This window comes from Schistocerca cancellata, chromosome 11, assembly GCF_023864275.1.
Source record: "Schistocerca cancellata isolate TAMUIC-IGC-003103 chromosome 11, iqSchCanc2.1, whole genome shotgun sequence".
In the NCBI taxonomy this organism is placed as follows: domain Eukaryota; kingdom Metazoa; phylum Arthropoda; class Insecta; order Orthoptera; family Acrididae; genus Schistocerca; species Schistocerca cancellata.
The window spans coordinates 112,030,545-112,056,315 of NC_064636.1; the positions used below are offsets into that span (position 1 = coordinate 112,030,545).

Consider the following 25,771-nt stretch of genomic DNA (forward strand, 5'->3'; position numbering starts at 1 on the left):
TGCCATGTAAGCAGGAGATCCCGGTCGGGGCACACATTTTCATCTGTCCCCGTTGACGTATGCCAACGCATGTAAGCAGCTAAGGGTGTTCATTTCACTGTAACTTAATGCTTCTTTCTCCTTCACTATAACTTTCCCTAGATGTTCACATATACTTCGTCTTTGATTGATTAATTGTCAGCCTCATTTCCACTCCATGTCTTTCTAATTTTTCAAGCTTTTCTTTCAGGTCCTGTTTCCTCCTGGATAACAAACCAATATCATCTGCATATCCAAGATCCTGCATCACGACCAACCCCAAGGGTTACCGCTTTGTGTCATTCACATCAACCATTCCGAGGCGACACTAAACAGAATACTGTAGAGCACATCACCCTGCCGCAGTCTTTGGTTACCTTCAAATGCCTTTGATAAAGTGCCGTCAAACTTTACTTTACATACTCCTCTTCTCATTTGGACCAGTCTTACTAGTTTGTTGGGTACTCCTGCGTGTTGCATTGCCTTCCAGAGTTTACTCCTTTTGATGCTATCATAATCTTCCGACATAAAAGTTTTCTGGGTTTGGTACCGCGTCATAATGTAAAAAACTACTGCTGCTATAGAAAATCAAACGTTTTGGCCACGATTGCAGACCCAGAAGAAGGCCGCTGCAACCGTGGCCGAAACGTTGGCTTTTCTATAGCAGCAGTAGTTTTTTACATTATGACGCGGTACCAAACCCAGAAAACTTTTATGTCGACTGACTCTGGCCGCGGAAGCCTACGCAGTTATACAGGGTGATTCAAAAAGAATACCACAACTTTAAAAATGTGTATTTAATGAAAGAAACATAATATAACCTTCTGTTGTACATCATTACAAAGTGTATTTAAAAGGGTTTTTTTTTCACTCAAAAACACGTTCAGAGATGTTGAATATGGCCCCCTCCAGACACTCGAGCGATATCAACCCGATACTCCAACTCGTTCCACACTCTCTGTAGCATATCAGGCGTAACAGTTTGGATAGCTGCTGTTATTTCTCGTTTCAAATCATCAGTGGTGGCTGGGAGAGGTGGCCGAAACACCATATCCTTAACATACCCCCATAAGAAAAAATCGCAGAGGGTAAGATCAGGGCTTCTTGGAGGTCAGTGATCAAGTGCTCTGTCACGGGCTGCCTGGCGGCCGATCCATCGCCTCGGGTAGTTGACGTTCAGGTAGTTACGGACAGATAAGTGCCAATGTGGTGGCTCTCCATCCTGCTGAAATGTGAATTGTTGTGCTTCTTGTTCGAGCTGAGGGAACAGCCAATTCTCTAACATCTCCAGATACTGTAGTCCAGTTACAGTAGCACCTTCGAAGAAAAAGGGACCAAAAATTTTATTGGCTGAAATGGCACAGAAAACAGGAGGTTTAACACCATACTTCGTTCGAAATGCACGCTTAACTACTGTCATCGATTCACTTCTGCCATACTCAATAACACAAAAAGCTTTCTGTTGAGCGGTCGCCATCTTAGCATCAACTGACGCTGACGCCTAGTCAACAGCGCCTCAAGCGAACAAATGTACAACTAAATGAAACTTCATAGCTCCCTTAATTCGCCAACAGATAGTGCTTAGCTCTGCCTTTTGTCGTTGCAGAGTAAAAAAATCAATGGATAGCCGATGGACCTCCATGTTATAACATTTTTCAAGGCTCTGTCTTATGGCAAAAATCTGACCTGTAGTGAATCTATTAGTTCTGAAACCACACTGGTAGTCTCCTAGATACTACATATGTGCTGAGTCGCCTTGCCATGATTTTTCATGATGCTTTATGTACTATACAGAGCAGCACAGTGCCTGTATAATTCGCACATTCAGCTTTGTCATGTTTCTTATGTGTAGGGTAGAGTATAGCTACATTCCACTGTTCCAGCATATTTTCTTTCCATCGTAGTTCCACTGTAATCTCAAGTCGAATTAAATCGGGTGATGCTGCCGGAATTAGATTAGGAAATGAGACACTTAAAGTAGTATAGGACTTTCGCTATTTGGGGAGCAAAATAACTGATGATGGTCGAAGTAGAGAGGATATATAGAATCTAGACTGGCAATGAGGATATAAAATCTAGACTAGCAATGGCAAGGAAAGCTTTTCTGAAGAAGAGAAATTTGTTAACATCGAGTGTAGATTTAAGTGTCAGGACGTCGTTTCGGAAAGTATTTGTATGGAGTATGGCCATGTATGGAAGTGAAACGTAGACGATAAATAGTTTGGACAAGAAGAGAATAGACGCTTTCGAAATGCGGTGCTACAGAAGAATGCTGAAGATTAGATGGGTAGATCACATAACTAATGAGGAGGTATAGAATAGAATTGGAGAGAAGAGAAATTTGTGGCGCAACTTGACTAGAAGAAGGGATCGGTTGGTAGGGCATATTCTGAGGCATCAAGGGATCACCAATTTAGTATTGGAGGGCAGCGTGGAGGGTAAAAATCGTAGAGGGAGACCAAGAGATGAATACACTAAGCAGATTCAGAAGAATGTAGGTTGCAGTAGGTACTGGGAGATGAAGAAGCTTGCACAGGGTAGAGGAGCATGGAGAGCTGCATCAAACCACACTCTGGACTGAAGACCACAACAACAACAATCTCAAGCAAAACCCTTATTAATTTTTTCCACCATATTTTATCATTTCGATTCTAATATTGTCCTCCCCCGAAGCTTTATTGTTTTTAATAGTCTTGATACTGGCTTTAACTTCTTCCGGTACAGCCGGCCGCTGTGGCTGAGTGGTTGTAGACGCTTCAGTCTGGATGCGCGCTGCTGCTACGGTCGCAGGTTCGAATCCTGCCTCAGGCATGGATGTGTGTGGTGTGCTTAGGTTAGTTAGGTTTAAGTAGTTCTAAGTTCTAGGGGACTGATGACCTCAGATGTTAAGTCCCATAGTGGTCAGAGCCACTTGAACCATCTTTCGGTATAGGCTCCTCAGCATTTTCCTGGTACTTTTCTTCTCTGTTTACTTCCTGCTCCACCTGTTCTACGATAGTATCATCTACTTCTTCGTTTTCCGACTCTGCATTCTGTAGTTCTCTGAAATACTACACCCATCTGTCAGAAATTTGATCTTTTCCTCCAAACAGAGTTCCCTTCGTATCTGTACAGTAAACTGCTCTGGGCTGGAATCCTTTCTTTACGCCTTTGACCCTGTTATAGAATTTCCTTGTTTCCTGAACAGTCTTTCTCTCTTGTAATTCACCAGTCCACCGTTTTTCAAATTCTCTCTTTTTCCTCCTATATTCCTTATCCGGTTCCTTTCTCTTTTCCTGCTATTCTTCCACAGTAATTCTTGTTCTCCTCTACAGCACTGTTTTTCTTGTCTCATTCCTTTCTTCTATCTTCCTCCTACAATCTTCATCACACCAGACTTGGGTTCTCAATTGGTTCTTTCTAACCAGTACTGTTTCAGCTGTTTCCTATATTTTACGTTTGATTGTTTCCCATCTTTCTTCAATACCCTCTCCTGCCCGATGTTCAGATCCATTAAGTTTATTTGTCGAAATAACTTCACACTGTTGTACTCTATTTTCGTCATTTCTTAAGTTAGCATCATCAAACCTTGCCACAATAGTTTTCTCAGCCTGTCTGTAATGGATATCCTATATCTGTATTTGATTCTTACCAAATGGTGATCACTATCTCCATCTGCACAACGACAACTATCTGAAGCTTGTGGTCTATGAGAACGTGATTTCTTGTGATACCATCTGATCAGCACCGTGTAACGTCCCTTATATCCTTCCTTAGCATACATGTGCCTTTAATAATCGACATTGCCTATGGCAAAATCAATTAGACACTCTGGCCTGGCAACGAAAGACAGCAAAACGAAAGCGGAAATTTTAAATTTAGCATTTGAGAAATCTTTCACGCAGGAGGATCGTACAAACATACCGCCGTTTGAAAAAAAATGGCTCTGAGCACTATGGGACTCAACATCTTAGGTCATAAGTCCCCTAGAACTTAGAACTACCTAAACCTAACTAACCTAAGGACATCACACACACCCATGCCCGAGGCAGGATTCGAACCTGCGACCGTAGCAGTCCCGCGGTTCCGGACTGCAGCGCCAGAACCGCTAGACCACCGCCGTTTGAGTCTCGTACAGATTCCCGTATGGAGGACATAGTGATAGACATCCCTGGGGCTGTGAAGCAGCTGAATGGGTTGAAAATAAATAAATCTCCAGGTCCTGATGGGATTCCAATTCGGTTTTACAGAGAGTACTCTACTGCATTGGCTCCTTACTTAGCTTGCATTTATCGCGAATCTCTTGCCCAACGTAAAGTCCCGAGCGACTGGAAAAAAGCGCTGGTGACGCCTACATATAAGAAGGGTAGAAGGACGGATCCTCAAAATTACAGACCAATGTCCTTAACATCGGCTTGTTGCAGGATTCTCGAACTTATTCTCCGTTCGAATATAATGAATTTCTTTGAGACAGTGGAGTTGCTGTCCGTGCATCACCAATTCGACCTTTTATCACATATCTTGCGAACCATGGATGAAGCGTATCAGACGGATGCCATATTCCTTGACTTCCGGAAAGTGTTTGACTCGATGCCCCACTGCAGACTCCTAACTTAGGTAGGAGCATATGGGATTGGTTCCCAAGTATGTGAGCAGCTCGAAGACTTCTGAAGTAATAGAACCCAGTACGTTGTCCTCGATGGTGAGTGTTCATCGGAGGTGAGCGTATCATCTGGAGTGCCCCAGGGAAGTGTGGTAGGTCCGCTGTTGTTTTCTATCTACATAAATGATCTTTTGGATACGGTGGATGGCAATGTGTGGCTGTTTGCTGATGATGCTGTGGTGTACGAGAAGGTGTCGTCGTTGAGTGAATGTAGGAGGATACAAGATGACTTGGACAGGATTTGTGATTGGTGTAAAGAATGGCAGCTAACTCTAAATATAGATAAATGTAAATTAATGCAGATGAATAGGAAAAAAAATCGCACAATGTTTGAATACTCCATTAGTAGCGTGGCGCTTGACACAGTCATGTCGAGTAAATATTTGGGCGTAATATTGCAGAGCGACATGAAGTTGGAAAAGCATGTAATGGCAGTTGTGGGGAATGTGGATAGTCGTCTTCGGTTCATTGGTAGAATTTTGGAAAGATGTGGTTCATCTGTAAAGGAGACCGCTTATTAAACGCTAATACGACCTATTCTTGAGTACTGCTCGAGCGTTTGGGATACCTATCAGGTCGAATTGAGGGAGGACATGGAAGCAATTCAGAGGCGGGCTGCTAGATTTGTTACTGGTAGGTTTGATCATCATGCGAGTGTTACGGAAATCCTTCAGGAACTCGGGTGGAAAGGAGGCGTTCTTTTCGTGAATCGCTCCTGAGGAAATTTAGAGAACCAGCATTTGAGGCTGACTGCAGTACAATTTTACTGCCACCAACTTACATTTCGCGTAAAGACCACAAAGATAAGATAAGAGAGATTAGGGCTCATTTCCCCCTTGTTCAGTTTGGGAGTGGAACAGGGAGAGAAGATGCTAGTTGTGGTACGAGGTTACCTCCTCCACGCACCGTATGGTGGATTGTGGAGTATGTATGTAGATGTAGATGTAGTCTGATACCATTGTCATTAGGAGCTTCATGCAGACTCGCCTTACCAGCTGCTTTCCTATATGCAATTTCTCTTCCTATTTAAGCACTGAAGTCCCCCATAACAACGTTAACGTCAATCTTTGCCACTCTTGGTATTTCCTGTTCCAGTTGCTCATAGAATATATCTCTCGTAGCACAAAAAAGGGCGACTACGTCTCTGGGTGGAGTTTGAGATGTAAGAGAAGGGAACTAGCTTTTCGACTTACTTGGCAGCTTCAAAGACATTTAAATCTAAGCATCTTGACGTATTCGCGCATTTTTAAGCTATCGCTACTTCACCAGCGCAATGAGCTTTCTTACCTTCAAGGTGTTGGCACACGTGCATCTTGCAATTTATAGACTGAAATCCTATATCCCGTGTCCGAAGTACAGACGATTCACCAACCTCGGTAAACAGTATATGATATCATTTGGCTGAAGAGCATACGTGGTAACTGTTAAATCCTGGCTTCAAATATGTGGGATCTAGGAAACCTGCTTTCTGGGACCGCTAGTCAACATTCAAGAAAATCGTCTAAATGAGTTTATTACGAAAGAAGGGGAGTACAATACTTAACTTTGTGATTACCCAGATGTGTCGCAAGGAAAACTCAGTCTGAACTGGCCATGAAGGCCCAACGGTACCGACCGGCCGCCGTGTCCTCCTCAGCCCACAGGCATCACTGGATGCATATATGGAGGGGCATGTGGTCAGCACACCCCTCTCCGGGCCGTTGTGAGTTTTCGTGACCAGAGCCGCTACTTCTCTCAGTCAAGTAGCTCCTCAGTTTGCCTCAAAAAGGGCTGAGTGGACTTCACTTGCGAACAGCGCTGGACAGACCGGATGGTCACCCATCCAAGTCCTAGCCCAGCTCAACAGCGCTTAACTTTGGTGATCTGACGGGACAAGGCTATTGACGTGACGCAAGGAAAGGGCGACAGAAAAAAAAAAAATCTCTTCAGCATAACAGCTCCCAAGTCCGTGTTTCATAGATTGTACAAGCAATTGATTAGAGTTGATGCTTTTATACAAGCTGCTAGTCTTGTAGCTGCTGTAGAACTCGCTAATCTTGGAGCTACTCTTCGGCAGGGCCATGACCAGTCGGTCGCGGCGGTTATGTGCTCTCCACATAGGGGCCGCTGCTGTTGCGTTGTCGTCCTGGACAGGGGTCGGTCAGCGTGCGATTGGCTGACGTCTTCTCACAGCTCTCTTTGCTCTATCGTTCCCGACTGGCGTGCCGGGTGTTGACCTTACGCCGTAACAGTTACAGCTAAAATTCTCTTGGAAAAAATTGCTAGGGGTGAATTTCTTCCTCAGGAGACGGTAAAACAATTTTTTGACGTCTGGGTGGGCGGGATGAATTTTCTCCAAGGGACCATTTCTCCCACAAAACTAGGCCTTGTTACATGTAAAATTTATATGCTTCTAGAGAGAGGAATGGATCTACAATGGGAAGTATCTGTGGGTGGAAGTGTATGTACACTACTGGCCATTAAAACTGCTGCACCAAGAAGAAATGCAGATGATAAACGGGTATTTATTAGACAATATATTATACTAGAACTGACATCTGATTACGTTTTCACGCAATTTGGGTGCATAGATCCTGAGAAGTCAGGACCCAGAAGAACCACCTCTGGCCGTAATAATGGCCTTAATACACCTGGGCATTGAGTCAGAGCTAGGATAGCGTGTACAGGTACAGCTGCCCATGCAGCTTCAACACAATACCACAGTTCATCAAGGGTAGTGACTGGTGTATTGTGACGAGCCAGTTGCTCGGCCACCATTGACCAGACGTTTTCAATTGGTGAGAGATCTGGAGAATGTGCTGGCCAGGGTTGCAGTCGGACATTTTCTGTATCCAGAAAGGCACCAGCAACATGCGGTCGTGCATTGTCCTGCTGAAATGTAGGGTTTCGCAGGGATCGAATGAAGGGTAGAGCCACGGGTCGTAACACATCTGAAATGTAACGTCCACTGTTCAAAGTGCCGTCAATGCGAACAAGAGGTGACCGAGACGTGTAACCAATGGCACCCCATACCATCACGCCGGGTGATACGCCAGTATGGCGATGACGAATACACGCTTCCAATCTGCGTTCACCGCGATGTCGCCAAACAAGGATGCGACCATCATGATGCTGTAAGCAGAACCTGGATTCATCCGAAAAAAATGACGTTTTTCCATTCGTCCACCCAGGTACGTCGTTGAGTACACCATCGCAGGCGCTCCTGTCTGTGATGCAGCGTCAAGGGTAACCGCAGCCACGGTCTCCGAGCTGATAGTCCGTGCTGCTGCAAACGTCGTCGAACTGTTCGTGCAGATGGTTGTTGTCTTACAAACGTCCGCAGCTGTTGACTCAGGGATCGAGACGTGGCTGCACGATGCGTTACAGCCGTGCGGATAAGATGCCTGTCATCTCGACTGCTACGACGCCATTGGGATCGAGCACGGCGTTCCGTATTACCCTCCTGAACCCACCGATTCCATATTCTGCTAACAGTCATTGGATGTCGACCAACGCGAGCGGCAATGTCGCGATACGATAAACCGCAATCGCGGTAGGCTACAATCCGACCTTTATCAAAGTCGGAAACGTGATGGTACGCATTTCTCCTCCTTATACGGGGCATCACAACAACGTTTCACCAGGCAACGCCGGTCAACTGCTGTTTGTGTATGAGAAGTCGGTTGGAAACTTTCCTCACGTTGTAGGTGTCGACACCGCCGCCAACCTTGTGTGAATGCCCTGAAAAGCTAATCATTTGCATATCACAGCATCTTCTTTCTCTTGGTTAAATTTCGCGTCTTTAGCACGTCATCTTCGTGGTGTAGCAATTTTAATGGCCAGTAGTGTAGTTTGAGTCTAATACAGATACAGAGATAAACGGGGTAAAAAATCAAAAGAAATGTACGACGATGGAATAAAAAGTAATGCCTCACTTTCGTTAATTGGGTTTGGACGGGAATATTTTAGTAAGTGGAATGAGAATGTAATCTTTAGTTACCAATATTCATTTCTCCACATAATCACCAGCCAGTGGATGTATTATTGTCAGCGATGAACAAGTTTTCTGAAGCCGTCACGGAAGAAGTCGACAGTCTGTTACCGCAACCACAGTCTCACAGTTCTCTCAAAGCCTTCGTCAGAAGCTTGATGTCGCCGCAGATCAAATGGTTCAAACGTCTCTGAGCACTATGGGACATAACTTCTGAGTCATCAGTCCCACAGAACGACATAAACCTAACTAACTTAAAGGGCATCACACACATCCATGCCCGAGGTAGGATTCCAACCTGCAACCGTAGCGGTCGCGTGGTTCCAGACTGTAGTGCCTAGAACCGCTCGGCCACACCGGCCGGCTCCCCGCAGATCATCTTTCATTATCGGTGAAGATGGTAGTCCGGCGGTGCTAGATCTGGACTGTATGGAGGATGCCGTACGGTGGTGAGATTCAGTCTCTGAAGTTCTGCTGCGGTGGCACGTGAAGTGTGAAGTTTGGCATTGTCATGCTGCAGCAAAACATTTCCCTTTTCCTTTCGGACCCTTGTTAGCCGTCGTTTCAGAGTTCGCAGCGTTGTGATGTTGTTGTTGTTGTTGTCTTCAGTCCTGAGACTGGTTTGATGCAGCTCTCCATGCTACTCTATCCTGTGCAAGCTTCTTCATCTCCCAGTACCTACTGCAGCCTACATCCTTCTGAAGCTGCTTAGTGTATTCATCTCTTGGTCTCCCCCTACGATTTTTACCCTCCACGCTGCCCTCCAATACTAAATTGGTGATCCTTTGATGCCTCAGAACATGTCCCACCAACCGATCCCTTCTTCTGGTCAAGTTGTGCCACAAACTTCTCTTCTCCCCAATCCTATTCAATACTTCCTCATTAGTTATTTGATCTACCCATCTAATCTTCAGCGTTGTTCTGTAGCACCGCATTTCAAAAGTTTCTATTCTCTTCTTGTCCAAACTATTTACCGTCCATGTTTCACTTCCATACATGGCTACACTCCATACAAATACTTTCAAAAATGACTTCCTGACACTTAAATCTATACTCGATGTTAACAAATTTCTCTTCTTCAGAAACGCTTACCTTGCCATTGCTAGTCTACATTTTATATCCTCTCTGCTTCGACCATCGTCAGTTATTTTGCTCCCCAAATAGCTAAACTCCTTTACTACTTTAAGTGTCTCATTTCCTAATCTAATTCCCTCAGCACCACCCGACTTTAATCGACTACATTCCATTATCCTCGTTTTGCTTTTGTTGATGTTCATCTTATATCCTCCCTTCAGGACACTGTCCATTCCGTTCAACTGCTCTTCCAACTCCTTTGCTGTCTCTGACAGAATTACAATGTCATCGGCGAACCTCAAAGTTTTTATTTCTTCTCCATGGATTTTATTAGCGACTCCGAATTTTTCTTTTGTTTCCTTTACTGCTTGCTCAATATACAGATTGAATAACATCGGGGATAGGCAACAACCCTGTCTCACTCCCTTCCCAACCACTGCTTCCCTTTCATGTTCCTCGACTCTTATAACTGCCATCCGGTTTCTGTACAAATTGTAAATAGCCTTTCGCTCCCTGTATTTTACCCCTACCACCTTTAGAATTTGAAAGAGAGTATTCCAATCAACATTGTCAAAAGCTTTCTCTAAGTCTACAAATGCTAGAAACGTAGGTTTGCCTTTCCTTAATCTTTCTTCGAAGATAAGTCGTAAGGTGTGTATTGCCTCACGTGTTCCAGTATTGTTGTGATGTAACGCTCTGAATTAATTATTGTTCCACGATCGAGGAAAGCAACGTGGATAACACCATATGCGTCCCAGGACACTGTGGCCATGATTTGTCCAGCTGAGAGCTGCGTCTTCCATTTCTTTTTCTGGGGCGAGTCTTTGTGTCGATATTCCTTAGACTGACGTGTAGCCACGTTTCGTCTCCTGCGACGGTTGAACGGAGAAAGGCGCCACCTTCGTCCTCGTAACGCGAGAGGAGTTCCCGGCAAATTTCTAGTCTGTGCGCTTTGATTTCAGGAGTCAGCATCCGGGGTACCCATCGCGCGCAGATCTTCCGATAGCCGAGCAAAGCAAAAATGTGACCCACACGTTCCTGTGAAATGCCGATTATGCTTGCAGTTTCTCCCTGAGTGATACGACGATCGTCCTGAATCAATCTGTCAACATTTTGCTTCTGAAACTCGGTGGTTGCTCTCTTCAGCAGCTGGTGGACGTCGGTTCTCCGGTTAGTTTTATGTGGGTTCCTGGCCATGTCGGTATCCCTGGGAACGAAGCTGCAGATGCCGCGGCCAAGGCTGCGGTCCTCCAGCCTCGGACAGCTTGTTGTTGTGTCCCTTCGTCAGATTGAAGCAGGGTCATTTGTCGGCGCATGTTATCGCTGTGGCATGCCGATTGGGCTGCACTTGCAGACAACAAGCTTCGGGCCTTGAAACCTCTTCCCGCGGCTTGGACGTCCTCCTCCCGCCCTTCTCGGCGGGAAGAGGTCGTTTTGGCCCGGTTACGAATTGGACACTGCCGGTTCAGCCATCGCCATCTGCTGACGGCTGCGCCGGCGCCGTTCTGCCCATGTGGGCACTTGCTGACGGTCCGCCACATTTTAACGTCCTGCCCGGATTTTAACACACTGCGTCTTGATCTTGGCCTGCCATGTAGTCTAGATGCCATTTTAGGGGATGACCCACGAGCAGCTGCTCGCGTTCTTCATTTTATCAACTTGACCAATCTCTCTAAGGACCTTTGATTATGCTGTTTTTTTTTTTTATCCTATGCCTGTCAGTCTGTCTTTTATCATGTTTTCCCTTTTAGTTGCTGTTTTAAACTTGTGCCTGACGGTGCATTCCTGACGTAGTCTGGGCGCTAATGACCATTGAAGTTGTGCGCCCTAAAACCACAAAAAAAAAAACAGGAACAGGACGTCCAACTCTTCGTTTGTCAAGCAGGTCAGATGTTCCCGCCTCAGCATCTTTAAACTTACTCGCCCAACGACGCGCAGTACTCACATCAACACAGTCACCATAAACTGCTTTCACTCTCTCATGAATCTCCTTTGGAGTGACTCCTTCTGCTGTCAAGAAGTCAATGACTGTGCGTTGCTTAAATCGCATTGACCGACCGTCTGCGCAGGGTTGCATACTTTACACCGTAACAACACAACCGTTCAATGCTAAGGCTTCCCGCCAACTGGAGCTGTAGAGGAGAGGCTTCAGAACAGGCCAGTACCTGCCGCATACCAGTGCGGCCAACTGTTGAAGATTTACGAAGGTGACCGCATTACTTTTCAGTGAACCCTCGTATTTACTATATTACGAGCGACCACAGACCACGGTTCCCCCATACCAAAATACTCAGCCGGCCGGGGTGGCCGAGCGGTTCTAGGCGCTACAGTCTGGAACCGCGCGACCGCTACGGTCGCAGGTTCGAATCCTGCCTCGGGCATGGATGTGAGTGATGTCCTTAGGTTAGTTAGGTTTAACTAGTTCTAAGTTCTAGGGGACTGATGACCTCAGCAGTTAAGTCCCATAGTAAAAAAAAGAAATACTCATCGAATACCCATCTGAAAAAAATTAGGAGCTTTTAGAGTTTTCCAGTTCGTTAAGAATGTATTGTTGCAACACTGCATATAAAGTAGGTGAAATGACCATGTTAACAGATAAGTAGCTCAAGCGGTTTTTTTGGTGTTGAAACGTCCCGTTAGAAAAATTTATGAATTACTGTGCTGGTAAACCCCTTACGTTATTTGATTTTCAAACAGCTAAGCAGAACTGAACGTACTGAGACATTTCGGTCTTTATTTATTCTGATCAACACTAAACTGACACATAACATTTTTAGCGCAACGCAGTCTGACTTTCAATAATCCCTACAAAGGAATGGCCCTGATTATCAATAACCTATACCTTTCATGAATCACTTACCTCACAAAAATCTTCGTTACTCGAACTACTGCAATACAGTGAGCGCCAATACTGCCAGGTAAACAAAAGATTCTAACTACTGAAGGCACTAACTACTGATAGGCATACTTAGCAAATGAAAGATTTTGATAGAGAACAAACAATAGTGTTCAAAAGTGATAATATATATATCAGTTCATGGTATCCAGTCTCACAAATTTACTGTCTCTGATGGACACACGTCCAGATCATCCGCTCTCAAAACTCCGCCATCTCTCTCCCCACATCCACCACTGCTGGCGGCTCACCTCCAACTGCGCAACGCTACGCGCTGTTCACATCCAGCTGCCGCTGCCCAACACTACAATAGCCAACAACAATGCAAACCAGCCACAGACTGCACACAGCACCGCCAGTGATTTTCATACAGAGCGCTACGTGGCGTTACCAGCATAGAAACCTAAACAGCCTACTTACATAGCCCCCATGCTCCCCACAAAAAATTTTACAGATTTTTTTGGGCAGTGGCCAATAATGATTTGACAAAAGTTTTCATAATAACAAAGATATCAAATGGACACACTTATTGATACACTGTTGGTCAAAAGCAAAAACTGTTCTCATAAAGACGGTCCTGATCATTGATCACAATAGTAATTACAGTTTTTTTTTCTCAAAGTCTGATCACTAAAAGAAAATGCTCACGGAAGTAGTGGATTTACCTGCAGTCTTGAAGAAGTAGTATTGTCCTTCCAATAGGAAGACAATGCTATCTCTCGACATGCAGACAGGTAATGGGCCACAACAGACCAAACCCACAGCAGAGTCAGTCGAACGTTTGAAGAATATTGGTAGGTAGCTCATCATAGAGCAGACCTACTGTAGTCCTGGTAGAGATTACGGTATTGGTGGGCCAGCAAAGGTACAGAACCACTGCAGTGTCAGGTATCGACCCATGCTGAAACACCCGTATTAGTACGTCGTGTAGAATGCATGGACGGCAATCCAGGGCCTGACTCTGCCATCCAGTACAGGTGGCGAATAGTGTCGTGGGATAGGTTATGCCACGCCTGCCCGACTTGTTCACGCAGTTCTGTCAGACAAGTCGCTTGACAAGTCTCAAGAATCACTTCCGGTCCCATCGTGTCCCACCCATGCTCAATTGGAGACAAATCCGGGAAGTCGCTGCACGTCGCACACAGCACGCTGAGTTTCACGGCAGTGTGTGCGCGAGCATTATCCTGTTGGAACAACACAACACCTTCCATTTGAAACATGGGGTCTACCAACGTTTTCCACGTACTGCATGCCGATTAGCGTCCCCTCCAGGAACACCGAAGGTGCACGAGAGTTGTAGCTTGTCCCGCCCCAGACCATAAGGCCTGGGCTGGGGCCAGTATGTTTCGGAAGAATGCACTCTACGGGACAGTCCGCACCTTGTCTACATTGTATGGGCAAACAACCATCACTTGCGTGCAAGCAGAATCTGCTTTCATTACTGAAGACCACAGCGCCATTCCATCTTCCCGGTACACTCATGCTCATAAATTAAGGATAATTGCAGAATGTGGTGTCACAGAACATGGTACTACACGAAACTGGCGCTAATAGCATAGGCATATAGGGAACACACAAACAACACGGATCTGTAAGTCCACGGTATTGGTGGTAAATTGAGCAAACTTTCCCTCCATGCACACGTACACAGACTGCACAACAGGTTTGCATACTCTGGATCAGGTGGTCGAGCAGCTGCCTCCCATTCCTACACCAGTGCCTGTCGGAGCTCCTGAAGTGTCTCAGGGGTTTGAAGACGTACAGCTATACGTCGACCGAGAGCATCCCAGACGTACTCGATGGGGTTTAGGTCTGGAGAACAGGCAGACCACTCCATTCGCCTGATATCTTTTGTTTCAAGGTACTCCTCCACGATGGCAGCTCGGTGGGGCCGTGCCTTATCATCCATCAGGAGGGAGGTGGGACCCACTGCACCCCTGAAAAGGCGGACATACTGGTGCAAAATGACGTCCCGATACACCTGACTTGTTACAGTTCCTGTGTCAAAGACATGCAGGGATGTACGTGCACGAATCATAATCCCACCCAAACCATCAAGCCACGACCTCCATACCGGTCCCTTTCAAGGACATTAAGGGGTTGGTATCTAGTTCCTGGTTCACGCCAGATGAAAACCCGGTGGGACTCACTGTTCAGACTATACCTGGACTCGTCCATGGATATAACCTGGGACCACTGTTCCAATGATCATGTACTGCATTCTTGACACCAGGCTTTAAGAGCTCTTCTGTGACCAGCGTCCATGGAATGCACCTTGCAGGTGTCCAGGCGAATAAGCCGAGTCTGTTCAGTCGTCTGTAGACTGTGTGTCTGGAGACAACTGTTCCAGTGGCTGTGGTAAGGTCCCAAGCTACCTGCAGCACTCCGTGGCGGTCTGCGGCACTGATGGTGAGATATCGGTCTTCTTGTGGTGTTGTACACTGTGGACGTCCCGTACTGTAGCTCCGGGACACGTTTCCTGTCTGCTGGAATCGTTGCCATAACCTTGAGATCACACTTTTTGGCACACAGAGGGCGCATGCTACGACTGCTGTGTTTGACCAGCCTCCAGTCGCTCTAGTATTGTACCCCACATAACGTCATCAATATGTGTTCTTTGAGCCATTTTCAACATACATTCACCATTAGCATGTCTGAAAACGTCTGCACACTCAATCGCTGCACCGTACTCTGACATGCACCAGCACACCTCTGCGTATGTGGACTGCTGCCAGCACCACCGTGCGACGACTGGAGGTCAAATGGACCGCATGGTCATAGGCAGAGGTGATTTAAACCCGCAAAACGCCCACCAGAGCGTTGTTTCACCATGTATTAGCATTATCCTCAATATATGAGCATGAGTGTAGATCCTCTGACAGCAGCCGTGTATCACCATTATCCTTAATTTATGAGCGTAGGTCTAGATCCTCTGACAGCAGCAGTCGAGCTGGGTATCAGCATTATCCTTAATTTATGAGCATGGGTGTACATCCCCTGACAGCAGCAGTCGAGCTGTGTGTCAGCATTATCCTTAATTTATGAGCATGGGTGTAGATCCCCTGACAGCAGCAGTCGAACCGTGTGTCAGCATTATCCTTAATTTCTGAACATGGGTGTAGATCCTCTGACAGCAGCAGTCAAGCTGGGTACCAGCATTATCCTTAATTTATGAGCATGGGTCTAGATCCTCTGACAGCAGCAGTCAAGGTGTGTATCAGCATTATCCTTAATATATGAGCATGAGTGTAGATCCTCTGACAGCAGCAGTCGAGCCGTGTATCAGCATTATCCTTAATTTATGAGCATGGGTGTACATCCCCTGCCCGCATCTCGTGGTCGTGCGGTAGCGTTCTCGCTTCCCACGCCCGGGTTCCCGGGTTCGATTCCCGGCGGGGTCAGGGATTTTCTCTGCCTCGTGATGGCTGGGTGTTGTGTGCTGTCCTTAGGCTAGTTAGGTTTAAGTAGTTCTAAGTTCTAGGGGACCACAACAGTTGAGTCCCATAGTGCTCAGAGCCATTTTTTTGTACATCCCCTGACATCAGCAGTCGAGCCGTGTATTAGCATTATCCTTAATTTGTGAGTAAAGGTGTAGATCCACTGACAGCAGCAGTCGAGCCGTGGGTCAGCATTAAAATGGCTGGCTCTGAGCACTATGCAACTTGACTTCTGACGTCATCAGTCGCCTAGAACTTAGAACTAATGAAACCTAACTAACCTAAGGACGTCGCACACATCCATACCCGAGTCAGGATTCGAACCTGCGACCGTAGCGGTCGCTCGGTTCCAGACTGTAGCACCTAGAACCGCACAGCCACTCCAGCCGGCCTGTGTCAGCATTATCCTTAATTTATGAGCATGGGTGTAGATCCTCTGACAGCAGCAGTCAAGCTGGGTACCAGCATTATCCTTAATTTATGAGCATGGGTCTACATCCTCTGACAGCAGCAGTCAAGCTGTGTATCAGCATTATCCTTAATGTATGAGCATGAGTGTAGATCCTCTGACAGCAGTCGAGCCGTGTATCAGCATTATCCTTAATTTATGAGTAAAGGTGTAGATCCCCTGACAGCAGCAGTCGAGCCGTGTGTCAGCATTATCCTTATTTTATGAGCATGGGTGTAGATCTTCTGACAGCAGTCGTCGAGCCGTGCGCATCGATGCTATGGCATAAGTGGAAAATGGGCTTGAGCTGTACATGCCCGTAGTCTCACTGCTAATAACCGGTTAGCAACAGTTCGTCTTGACACATCTGGGCTCACAAGCCGTCTTTTCTGTGCGGTGGTACGATCTGTCACAACGGCTGTTACAATGCGACGATTCTGGCGGGCGTCTGTTTTGCGTGGGCGTCCAGAATCCCATCTACAGGTGTGAGAATGTTCAAGAGACCACTGGTACCAGCACCGTTGAACAGCTGACGCAGCACGTCCAACTTGTGCGGCAGTTCTCCAAAAGGACCGTTCATCCACTCGAAAGGCCACATTTTGACCCCTTTCAATTTCGCTCAGTTGGTTGTAGCAAGTACGAATGCCGGCCAGTGTGGCCGAGCGGTTCTAGGCGCTTCAGTCTGGAACCGCGCGACCGCTACGGTCGCTGGTTCGAATCCTCTCTTGGGCATGGATGTGTGTGATATCCGATAGTGCTCAGAGCCATTTGAACCATTTCTGGAAGTACGAATGCATCTCCATGACATGGTGGCGTGCTTGCTTCACACATTTGCACCACACTCAGCCTTATGGCAGTAAATTTGAGATGGGGCCCCTCCACGCCCGCACCAACGTGGTGACCAAACCAAAGGTTCTACTGTCACCTCCGTAAACATGTTAGTTATCTAGTAGGTGGATCACAGGATGCTGGGCTGTGATGTTGTCCGTGCGTCTGGGTAAGGCTACGCATTAACACGGTCCATCAGGTGATAGTGGACGAAACGCGAGTGAGGGTAGCGATTTGAAGAGCAGAGGGAAAAAAGTGCCATGGCTCGTGCCGTGGGAAAAAAACCTCTGCGACAGTGGGATGGGTAGTAAGAGCAGTAGTGGCTTACTAGCTGCGATAGCTCATGCAAGGTTGGATTTGTTAGTATGGGTATCATGCATCATTACCGTGACAGGCGATGGCGATGTGTCCCAGTTGCTGCGGCTGCTACTTTCCTGGAACAATCGAGATCGTTATACAGTAGTGGGAGATCGGCCATAGATCATCTCACTGTGTGGGGGATGTGTGGAGCTTGTTTGCATGCAGTGTACGGTACGGCTTCCCTGTGTGGTGCCAGTTATTCGGCAGTGTATTTCAGCTGGATATCCAGTAAATGCGTCTGATTAACAGGGGCTCGCCTGTGCCCTTATGTTTGCGTAAGCTTGGCCATAGATATTATGTCCTTGCAAGTATGTCTTTTGGTCTTTTATGTTTCCATCTATGGTTGTGGTCGTAGTTCCCCAGATTCAGAATAAACGGGTTCTGCGAATGTCTGGAGTTTCTGTATAGTCTTGTGGTGAGTTTGTGGATTACCTCCGTGAGAGTCTCAAGTCGGTATTCCCGGTGAAGGTCCGCGATGCGTGTGTATCGTGGAGCATTGCTTATGATTTTGAGTACCTTGTTTTGTATGAGCTGCAGACGGCGCAGGTGTGTAGGCGCAGCGTATCCCCAGACGGGAGCTGCGTACGTCATCAGGGCTCGAATAAGTGTCATGTACATGGACCTCGATACCCTTCTGTTCAGTGTGCTACGCCTGTTGAGCATAGGATAGAGCTGTTTGAGCCTCGCGCTAGCTCGGTTGGTCATGTGTTGTATGTGGTCCCCCCAGAGTAATTTCCGGTCCAGCCAGACACCGGGGTATTTGACTTTCTCGCGGAAACGTATTGGGCGTGCATGTAGAGTTATTGGTCTGCAGTAGCGGTGTTTGCGCAGTTGCTTCGGTCTTCTCGTGAACAGAACGGCTTCGCACTTGTCGACGTTTACTCTAACACGCCATTTCTCCAACCAAGGCTCGGCCACTCTGAGTGCAGTCTGTAGGCGTGACGTAATGTTTGATGGTTTCCAATCTTGCGCAAGGATGGCTGTGTCATCCGCGTAGATTGCCATCATTGTGTTGTGTGTGGTTGGGAGATCGTTTATGTAGAGGTTAAACAGTAGGGGCCCTAGGATGCTTCATTGGGGTACTCCCGCACGGGCAGTCACCGATGGCGCTCTGGTAGCTATGGCAGTATGCTGTCTGGCGGCGGACGACGTTGAAACCATTATCAGTATGAAACTTCGTGCCAGATTAAAACTGTGTGCCGGACCGAGACTCGAACTCGGGACCTTTGCCTTCGCGGGCAAGTGCTCTACCAGCTGTGCTACCCAAGCACGACTCACTCCCCGTCCTCACAGCTTTACTTCTGCCAGTACCTCGTCTCCTACATTCCAAACTTTACAGAAGCTCTCCCGAGTTAGAGTCTCGGTCCGGCACACAGTTTTAATCTGCCACGACGTTTCGTATCAGCGCACACTCCGCTGCAGAGTGAAAATCTCATTCTGGAAACGTCCTCCCAGGCTGTGGCTAAGCCATGTCTCCGCAGTATCCTTTCTTTCAGGAGTGGTAGTTCTGCAAGGTTCTGTAAAGTTTGGAAGGTAGGAGACAAGCTAATGGCAGAAATAAAGCTGTGAGGACGGGGTGTGAGTCGTGCTTGGGTATCTCAGTTGGTAGAGCACTTGCCCACGAAGGGCAAAGATCCAGAGTTGGAATCTCGGTCCGGCACACAGTTTTAATCTGCCACGAAGTTTCATATCAGCGCACACTCCGCTGCAGAGTGAAAATCTGATTCGTCATCAGTATATCTACTACCTGTAGGTAGCATAAGCCATCATTGGATCAAAGTCGACGTCGTTTTTCCTGGTGTACTAAGCTTTTTTTCCGGCAGTGTATTCTGGAAAAGCCTCTAACCTTTCGCCGGTGGACTTGGCCCTGTATGCAGATGTGGGCGTGGACTTGTGTGCCCAGTGCCGTGCAGCGAGGGGCGATTACTCCTCGTCGGAGGACGCGACTCCATTAGCGCCCTCTCCGTGAAAGCCAGACACTGTATTCCTTGGAGAAGCCTCGAAAGCCTCTTACCCTCTCCCTCTTCCCCCCCCCTTCCACTCTCGCTCTGCCCCCCTCCCCCACCCCCCTCGGGCTTCCATCTTATTCTCCCTGACGTCCCTTTACCAACCCGAGACTCCAGGGGTTGTCATAAACTTCTAATTATGTCCTCGAAAAAATGATGTCAGGAGTGTAATATTTTTGTTACTTCCCAGCCGGCTGCTGTGGCCGAGCGGTTCTAGGCGCTTCAGTCCAGAACCGCGCTGCTGCTACGGTCGCAGGTTCGAATCCTTCCTGAACCATGAACGTATATGATGTCCTCAGGTTAGTTAGGTTTAAGTAGTTCTAAATTCTAGGGGACTGATGACCTCAGATGTTAAGTCCCATAGTGCTCAGAGCCGTTTCAACCATTTTGTTACTTCCCAGGTACATGTCTGCATTCCTAGTTAAGACACCTTCCCTGTGAACCTGCTTCAAAAATATATTTTTTTGTTATTCACCTTAAATAAATGTTCACAGTCTATTGAACAAGTAAATAGTTTAAAGAACTGAACTGGGACCGAGCGAGGTGGCGCAGTGGTTAGACACTGGACTCGCATTCGGGAGGACGACGGTTCAATCCCGCGTCCGGCCATCCTGATTTAGGTTTTCCGTGATTTCCCTAAATCGCTCCAGGCAAATGCCGGGATGGTTCCTTTCAAAGGGCACGGTAGACTTCCTTCCCTGTCCTTCCCTAATCCAAGGAGACCGATGACCTCGTTGTCTGGTCTCCTTCCCCGAAACAACCAACCAAGCAACTGAACTGGACATCAGGAAGTTCTTTAAAAATTAGCTGAAGAATCTCTTGATCTGCGTTCATACCCACTGGCAAAGCATTTCATTGTTGTGGACTCCTGTTCGAGAAACGTCTACTATGCAACTTACTCTGTAAATTGAAGGAGGGGGGCGGCTGGAGGGGGGGGGGGGGAGGGAGAAATGTTCAAATGGTTCAAGTGGCTCTGAGCACTATTTGACTTAACTTCTGAGGTCGTCATTCCCCTAGAACTTAGAACTACTTAAACCTAACTAACCTAAGGATATGTCACACATGCATGCCCGCGGCAGGATTCGAACCTGCGACCGTAGCGGTCGCGCGGTTCCAGTCTGTAGCGCCTAGAACCGCTCGGCCATTGCGGCCGGAAGCGAGAAATGAAAAAAAAGGCAAGGGAAGGATAAGAAAGGAAAGGGAAGGAACAATGGATGTCAGTTGCATCAGGATTTTATGCAGAATTAGCGGCAATGGGTGAAAAATGTGTGCCGGACAGTGACTCGAACCCGAGACCTCCTGTTTCTGGGCAGCTGCGATAACCACTGCCCTACCCGGATACAGTGTTTATAGCATGGGCTACATCGCTCGACTGATTTTTCTTACGATGCTATTTATTTATCGGAACACCGGCACAAATTCTAGTAGTTACGGCGCGTGCGTACCTGGGATAGTATGACATATTGTAAACTGTTCTGCACAACTTAAAGACGAGATAGATAAAGTAACACAACATATTAACTATTTCTTCTTACTTTAGTCATTTTGAGCCGCTAGGGGAGATCTGTGACATTCTTCTTCTTCTTCTTCTTCTTCTTCTTCGCTGGGTCTGAGCACTATGGGACTTAATTTCTGTGGTCATCAGTCCCCTAGAACTTAGAACTACTTAAACCTAACTAACCTAAGGACATCACACACATCCATGCCCGAGGCAGGATTCGAACCAGCAACCGTAGTGGTTCCGCGGTTCCAGACTGTAGCGCCTAGAACCGCTCGACCACTCCGGCTGGCTCTTCTTCTTCTTCTTTCGTCTTGGCCATCTTGGGACCACGTTAATTCGCTTCAGCTTCGTTTCTTCTGGTCTGTCTCCTTTCCCGGTATTCTTTCATTCTCATACTTTGCAACCTTCTTCGTTCTTCTGTCAAAGATGATTTTGTTCGGGGTCTCTTTCTGTTCCCGAAAGCCTCGAAGGTCTTAGTTTTTGATTTAAAAATCATCCTGTTATATATGTCTGGTTCCTGTATTCTCATTCCTTCCAAATCTCTTTGTATCTCTTGGATCCATCGCACTTTGGTTTTCTTGTTCATCAGAAATTGTGTGATTCGCCGTGTTAACCTCCCTGGTCCACTCTGAGGATGTGTTCGAAGAACATGCTCCTCCTCTTCCTGATGACGTCAGAATTTTTTTCTATCGTGGTATACAGTTCCCGGTTGGCTCGGTTTCTAAATTGACCATCTTCTGTTCTTCGAGATCCTAATATTCTCCTGACAATCTTTCGTTCTATCAGTTCTACCCTGTAGACCACTCTGGCTCCTGCTAAGTAGACTGCTGCATATAGAGCTTCAGGGAGGATCGCAGTTTGGTAATGTTTAAATTTTGCATTTATCGAAATATTCTTATTATTATAGGTGTTGATAGTTAGTTTATTAGCTAACTTCATTTGTTTATTCGTGCTCCTATTGCTTCTTTTTCGGTCAGTCCAATATCTATACATTCTCCAAGGTATCTGAATTTCTCCACCGTCTGATTTTTCCCTCCTATTGCCATCAATGTTGGACCTGTCGTAATGTTTGTCATATAATGTGTCTTCTCGATAGATATCTATAGGCCTGTGATAATTTATCAGAGAAGATAAACTTTTTTCTGCCAGTATCGCTAATACACTACTGGCCATTAAAATTGCTACACCACGAAGATGACGTACCACAGACGCGAAATTTCACTGACAAGAAGAAGATGCTGTGATATGCAAATGATTAGCTTTTCAGAACATTCACACAAGGTTGGCGCCGGTGTCGACACTTACAACGTGAGGAAAGTTTCCAACCGATTTCTCATACACAAACAACAGTTGACCGGCGTTGCCTGGTGAAACGTTGTTGTGATGCCTCGTGTAAGGAGGAGAAATGCGTACCATCACGTTTCCGAATTTCATAAAGGTCGGATTGTAGCCTATCGCGATTGCGGTCCATCATATCGCGACATTGCTGCTCGCGTTGGTCGAGATCCAATGACTGTTAGCAGAATATGGAATCGATGTGTTCAGGAGGGTAATACGGAACGCCGTGCTGGATCCCAACGGCCTCGTATCACTGGCAGTCGAGATGACAGGCATCTTATCTGCACGGCTGTAACGGATCGTGCAGCCACGTCTCGATCCGTGAGTCAACAGATGGGGACGTCTGCAAGACAACAACCATCTGCACGAACAGTTCGACGACGTTTGCAGCAGCATGGACTATCAGCTCGGAGACCGTGGCTGCGGTTAGCCTTGACGCTGCATCACAGACAGGAGCGCCTACGATGGTGTACTCAACGACGAACCTGGGTGCACGAATGGCAAAACGTCATTTTTTCGGATGAATCCAGGTTCTGTTTACAACATCACGATGGTCGCATCTATGTTTGGCGACATCGCGGTGAACGCACATTGGAAGCGTGTATTCGTCATCGCCATACTGGCGTATCTCCCGGCGTGATGGTATGGGCTGCCATTGGTTACACGTCTCGGTCACCTCTTGTTCGCATTGACGGCACTTTGAACAGTGGACGTTACATTTCCGATGTGTTACGACCCGTGGCTGAACCCTTCATTCGATCCCTGCGAAACCCTACATTTCAGCACGATAATGAACGACTGTATGTTGTAGGTCCTGTACGGGCATTTCTGGATACAGAAAATATTCGACTGCTGCCCTGGCCAGCACATTCTCCAGATTTCTCACCAATTGGAAACTTCTTGTTAATGGTGGCCGAGCAACTGGCTCGTCACACTAGGCCAGTCACTACTCTTGATGAACTGTGGTATCGTGTTGAAGCTGCACGGGCAGCTGTACCTGTACACGCCATCCAAGCTCTGTTTGACTCAATGCCCAGGCGTATCAAGGCCGTTATTACGGCCAGAGGTGGATGTTCTGGGTACTGATTTCTCAGGATCTATGCACCCAAATTTTGTGAAAATGTAATCACATGTCATTTCTAGTATAATATATATGTGCAATGAACACCCGTTTCTCATGTGCATTGGTTCTTGGTGTAGTGTAGTGTAGTGTAGTAACCTTTACTCTCGATAACTGGTTTCGGTAATTAGTGTTACTAGATTAAGATCTCAAGAGGCAGGTTACTGTGTATTTCTTAAAAAAGCAGTAAAAGTACCCACGAGAAAGAGTACTTTACTGCTGTTTCAAGAAATACACAGTAACCTGTCTGTTGAGATCTGAAGATGATAAAAGTGACTACCCAAATCGGTTATCTAGAGTAACGGTTATTACTAGCGATCTTGGCAGGAAAAAACAGTTTATCTTCTCTGTTGCAGATTATCCACTCGGTAGAAAAGAATGAAAGTTCTGAAGCATATTGTCTGTGGTCCTCGGTTATACACAGAAATCTAGACGTCACATGGCGTGATGCCAGCATGAAAGTAGCGCCAAATGGGGCTGGACCAGCAACGCGAGGCAGTTGGGGGGAACGGGAAGAGACACTGTCTGTGTGGGTGTGTGTGTGTAGTTATGGTGCACTGTGGTAGTGTCCTGCACTACAGCATGATGACGATGATGATGATGATGATGATGATGTTTGGTTTGTTGGGCGCTCAACTGCGTGGTTATCAGCGCCTGTACAAATTCCCAACCTTTGCTCAGTCCAATGACGCCGCTTTCATGAATGATTCTGAAATTATGTGGACAACACACAGTCCCCGGGCGGAGAAAATCCCCAACCCGGCCGGGATCGAACCCGGGACCCCGTGATCCAGAGGCAGTAACGATAGCTACTAGACCACGAGCTGCGAACTTCTTAGTTACAGCATGGCCCATAGACGACATCCAGATGCCTTATACGGCGAAGAATCATAGGGAATCTGGGAGGCGGACAAATTGTGTCCAACGTAGTCCAGAAGTTTGATATTGGTCGCAGTATTGTTTGACGTGCGTGGTGATTGTTTGTGGTCGACAAGGGTCGAATTCAGCAGCAGATGACCGCTACAACAGCGGCTGACATTGCAGCCACATTTCACCAGAAGCTTATGTCCGGGAGCAGCTATGATGGCGGACACCAGCTTCAAGTCATGACAACTCCTCTTATTACACGTCAGTGGATTTGGCGATTGGTTGGGGGAAGAGACCAAACAGCGAGGTCATCGGTCTCATCGGATTAGGGAATGACGGGGAAGGAAGTCGGCCGTGCCCTTTCAAAGGAACCATCCCGGCATTTGCCTGGAGTGATTTAGGGAAATCACGGAAAACCTAAATCAGGATGTCCGGACGCGGGGTTGAACCGTCGTCCTCCCGATTGCGAGTCCAGTGTGCTAAACACCGCAGTACCTCGCTCGGTGTATACGTCACTGGACTTCAGTTAATAATGTTCCGCTGATCCGCGCTGCGCTAAGCTCCGAAGAATACAAAATGAGAAAACAAAGGAAAGAAAAGTCCTTGTCTCAGTTCCACGAAGCAATTAACAAAACTAAGCACTCCGTCGATCGACTGAAAATGAGCGACATCACTGTCATACATATTCAGTCGGTAAAATTAACGATCGATCGTTGAACAAAAAATGTGAATATATTCTGCAGAGAATAACGCATGCACGACGGTTCGTTGTAATCGTTTGCTAACTGTCTTTAAAAAGAAATGAATTAATAACAGCTGCAGTAGCCGTGGCGTGCCGCAAACGTAAAGACGTCAATGAGCAAGGAATACAAAGCAAAGACTGTCTTTCACAAAGAGGCGTCGGCCTTCATTTTTTCGTCACAGTGACGGGTCGCGACTGCCTTCTTCTAGACGACTGTTTCGCGTGTGCGCGGCGTACACGTCAAGTCTTCAAGGTACCGCCTTCCTCAGACCTCGGAAGGTGGGTGGCGGCTCCCAAGTTCTTCGTCGACTACACGTAAAAAAAACCTTCCGGCAATTTGTCGTACTTCTCGGCATCACTCAGCAATAATTTCAAATTAATATTTTCGTAACTTACATTTGAAGTTAGTACACTGGTGTTCGAAACTTACGGACGAAAGTAACTTTCGTATCATGTGTTACTAGTAAGTAACATAGCTTATGTAACTTCGACAACGTTGTTGTTGTCGTGGCGTTCAATCCGAA

At 46.8% G+C, this 25,771-nt stretch overlaps 1 protein-coding gene across 1 annotated transcript in view; it reads left to right on the forward strand.

Annotated features, from left to right (window-relative positions):
• Positions 1 to 25,771, forward strand: part of LOC126108293 (uncharacterized) — an 875,321-nt gene that overhangs the window by 133,066 nt on the left and 716,484 nt on the right. The gene's annotated exons all lie outside the window — the stretch shown is intronic.